Source organism: Ceratotherium simum, chromosome 16, assembly GCF_057802395.1.
Source record: "Ceratotherium simum simum isolate JZ-2026a chromosome 16, ASM5780239v1, whole genome shotgun sequence".
NCBI lineage: Eukaryota > Metazoa > Chordata > Mammalia > Perissodactyla > Rhinocerotidae > Ceratotherium > Ceratotherium simum.
Genome location: NC_141915.1, coordinates 16,358,271 through 16,362,858, shown reverse-complemented (window position 1 = coordinate 16,362,858; position 4,588 = coordinate 16,358,271).

Genomic DNA, 4,588 nt, shown 5'->3' with positions numbered 1-4,588 from the left:
CGAAATGGCGGCGGCGGCCGCGGGCCTTCCCCACCGGAAATGACGCGCTCCCTGCCCCCGGGAGGACGCCGGGAAGGGGACCGCCGCCCGCCATTGGGAGAAGGGCGAGAGACCGCTTGCTTTCTCACTGCGCATGCGGCCTCATGGGCGTCGCCGCCTGGCAGGGACTGGGACTGCAGAGGACGGAGAGGTGGAGTCCAGGGCCTAGAGGCGGGGCCTCAGCCGGCAGTCCGCGGAGGTTTGTATTCGCCCGGTTGCCCACGCGGTTCTTAGCTCCGCCAGGCTTCGAGATCCTGGAAGGCCCAGAACTTCTAGGCAGCGACTCCGACACAGAATTAGAGTAGCAAAGATGATATGGCCTCAGGGCCCGAGCTCCCTGAGACGGTCTTTTTTCTGATGATTCCTCCAGCTTCTCCCCAGGCCGGCTCAAGTTCTTGTTTTCATTGATTCATTCAGCAAACAGTTACTGACACCACATTTGCCCTGCGGGTGCAAAGGTGATCAAGGCTGGATCCTTCCCTCACCGCCTTCTCAGACCAGTGGGAGGAACCAGGAAACAGCCAAAGACAAAGGAATGCCAAGTGCTATGACAGGGAACGGACTAGGGACTCCAGGAACACAGAGCAGGGCCCCCTAATCCAGCCTGTAGAGCGATCCAAGAGGGCTTCCCACAGGAGGTGGCTTGAGCTGAATGTTAAACGGCAAGTGGGGAAGGGCATTCAAGACAAAGGGAACAGAGTATGCCAAGCCAGAAGTATGGAGGCTCTACTGAGGCTCTACTGAGGCTCTCAAGTCATCTGCCCAGATTCTTCTAAACCGTAATTGTGGCCATGGGTGTGCTCTACACTCCTTGCCATCATAATCATCTCTATCTCTGTATCCCATACCTATATCTGTATTCCTGTGAACAGCCTGCTCACTGGTGCTCTATAGTCTTGCTGCCCCTAATTGCATTGCACATCTGCCAGTGTGAACTTTCTAAATTACAACTCTGAGGCTGTGGCTACCCTGTGTAAAACTTTTAACAGTCTCCAGGTGTTAAAACTCTCGGTTTAGGACCAGCCTCATGGCCTAGTGGTTAAAGTTCCACACACTCTGCTTCGGCAGCCCCAGGTTCGCGGGTTCAGATCCTGGGCACGGACATACTCCACTCATCAGCCATGCTGTGGAGGCATCTCACATACAAAAAATAGAGGAAGATTGGCGCGGGTGTTAGCTCAGGGCAAATCTTCATCACCAAAAAAAACCAACAACAACAACTCCCCATTTAGCTCACAGCATAAAACTGAGCCACAGTCCCATCTTCACTTCTCCCACAGTAACCTTGTGTCTCTTCTTCCTGCAATGCCTGTCCACTCCTTTTGGGATCTCAAAACTCAAATGCCTCTGCTTTCCCAATCAGCACATCTCTCCCTCTTTGCATCAATAGCAGTACATCCATATTATCTCCATTTCTTACTGGTTGTACTGTAATCATTTACAGGTCTGTGTCCCATGCTAGAGCTCCTCAAAGGCCAAGCATCTAGTGTAGAAGGCACTCCATATATGTTTCATAATAATAGCTTACATTTATTCAGGGAATACTATCTGCCAGGCATAGTGCTAACTGCCTTTATATGGATGATCTCATTTAATCCCCTCAACAACCTTATGAGTTGGTATTTTACAACTATCTCCATTATACAGATGACGCTCAGAGAGGTTAAGTAACTTGTCCAGAGACACACGACTGCTAAGTGGGGAGCTGGGATTCAAATCCTGGAAGGAGAAGGGAGCTATGGTCACTCTGCTATATCCTGAGACTTCTGGTAGAGGGTAGGAGGTGGAGGGAGGATGGTAGGAATAGACATTAAAAAAAAATCAGTCAGCCCTGGGTTCTGGTCTTACGTGAATGACACACCTCTTCCGGACCCACTTCACACCCCTCTGAGCCTGCTCTGGGAAGGGGAGGGGAGCAAGGGCACCTTCCCTGCTGTGGGTGACTCATCGTGACCCTGGCTTAGTCACAGCATGTCACCACAAGCCAGCAGCAGAAACCACCCCAGTGTGAATTCCGGCCCTTTGGGAAAGAGAAGTGCTTGGTCTTCATTTTCCCAGGACGGCCGGGCTTTCAGACAGGACCATACCCAGAGACTGCCTGTGGGGTTCTGAAACCATGCCTCTAAGTCCCCTCCCTAGGGCACATGGACATGACAGAAAAGAATACTTTAAAAGAAGAAGAAAAAGAGAGAGAAAGAAGGAAGGAGGAAGGAAAGAAAGAAGAAAGAGAAAGAAAGAGGGAGGGAAGGAAGGAAGGAAGGGAGGGAGGGAGAGAGAGAAAGAAAGGAAAGGAACAAAGGAAACGAAGGAAGGAAGGAAGGAAGAGAGAGAGAAAGAAAGAAAGGAAAGGAAGGGAGGGAGGGAGAGAGAGAAAGAAAGAAAGAGGGAGGGAGGGAGGGGGGAAGAGGAGAACAAATTGTAACTGGAAAATAAGCAAGGAGATTGGCAAAGAGAGGAGATTCAGCCCCAAGCAGAGAACTATTGAGTGTGTTCTTCCTTGGAGCCAACAGGTAGGAACAGGAGTGGCCCTGGGACAAGCAGAAGGCCAGCCCAGCTTGCCCCTCCCTTCTTTCTCTTCTCCTCCTCCTCCTCTCCTCTTCATACACCAGGATTTGCAGCTATAATGGTGGCTTTTGCCCCCTGATAAGCCCAAGATCTGCCCTACAAAGAATGTGACCTTGCTTAGGAAGGGGTCCTGGTGCTGGGGGGTGTATGTGGGAGGGGTCGGGGAAAGGGACCTGAAGGAGAAGCAGGGGCAAAAGGGGAAAAGAAAGGAAAGGCTGCCCTGCGCAAGAGAAAAACCGCACCAAAGTCCTCCACTTCCTACCCTCCTAACCAAAGAAAGGCATTCTTTATTTTAGCAATGGAGGAGGAGCAGGGGTCAATGACCTGCTTGCCTGCCTGCTGCATGTCGCCTAAAGTGACCAGAGCTGCCTCATACAGCTATGCAGACAGGTCGTGCATTGCACAACGCTGGGGTACTATGTAAATGGAACCCTCTGGAGTTGGGCTACTTATATCCACTTTTCCTTAAAAAAAAAAAGCAAACAGAAAGATTATTTGTATCAAGATGACAAAAATTGCTATTTAGAGAGAAAACTGACAGTATCACCTTCCAAAGTGTGTGTGAGAGAGAAAGAGAAAAGGTAGGCACAATTTATATCAAAATATGTGGAGACAAGGAGAGAGAAAGGAGACAGAGAAATTCCAAGTCTGCTGGATTTTCTGGACTATGACAAAGAGAGATGCCCCACCTGCCAGTGGGTAGCCCTTAGTTTTGCAGTGACAAGGACCAGTCTTTAAATGTGCAAAGAGGGGGGCCGGCCCGGTGGCACAAGCGGTTAAGTGCTCGCGCTCCACTGCAACGGCCCAGGGTTCGCTGGTTTGGATCCTGGGCGCGCACCTATGCACTGCTTGTCGAGCCATGCTGTGGTGGCATCCCATATAAAGTAGAGGAAGATGGGCATGGATGTTAGCCCACGGCCAGTCTTCCTCAGCAAAAAGAGGAGGATTGGCAGATGTTAGCTCAGGGCCGATCTTCCTCACCAAAAAAAAAAAAAAAGTGCAAAGATAAGATCTGGAGGCAGACACTAGGGGAAACCTCTGGGGAGAAATATGAGGGGACTCAAGGAGGGCCTTAGGGAGCAAAGCGTGCTGGGAACCAAAGCAAGATGCCAGACCTTCCCAGAAAGGGCAGTGAGATGCTCCCAATGGCAACAGTCCGTAGGACTGTTGAGAATGAGTTATCTGCCTTGCAGCAATGTAAATCTCCCTCATGCCCCCATCTTTTAGGAAAGCTGCTCACACAGATGCCTTTTGTGGGGAGGAGTCCAGAAGAAGGTGCCAACTTCCTTGTCTCCATCCTCGTGGAGCTGAGAAAATCAAGAACATCTGAAGGAGGTGAGATGCAAATGCACCCATCTTTTCTTCTCCTCTTCTCTCTCTGCTTACTCCTCTCTGGCCCACTGACCTTTTCTCCAAAAATCCCCCACGCTTTGCACTTGCTGTTCCCTCTGCTGGATATCCATGGTCACTGGCTCCCCTGCTTCAGGTCTCTGCCCCAGTGCTGCCCCACAGGGAGGCCCTCCCTCACCAGCCCATTTGAAACTGCAAACTGCACACCCACTTCTCCCTCTCCCCCTCCCTGTGTCTCTGCTTTATTTATTTTCCTAGTACTTATCTCCTTCTAATCTAGTACATATTTTACATATTTGTTTTCTGTATTGTCTTCTCTTCCTCTTTAGAATATAAGCTCCATAAAAGCAAGGATTTTGGTCTTTTTTGTTCCTCCTATATCCCAAGTGCCTGGCAGAGAGCCTCCCACACAGTAGGCAGTAAGTACATATTGGTCGAATGAAGGAATGAATAATGAATTGGAGTCAGGTGGAGGCTCTCATCCAGAGCCAAAGTTAGCTTCCTACAATTGGCAGATAGCTCCTGGAGGGCACTGGACTTCCCACAGGATGGTAGCCGGGGGTGCAAACCATTCTTGATTACTTCTCAAAAGGACAGGGTCCTCAGTTGCATCTGGGTTATGACTTGACATCAC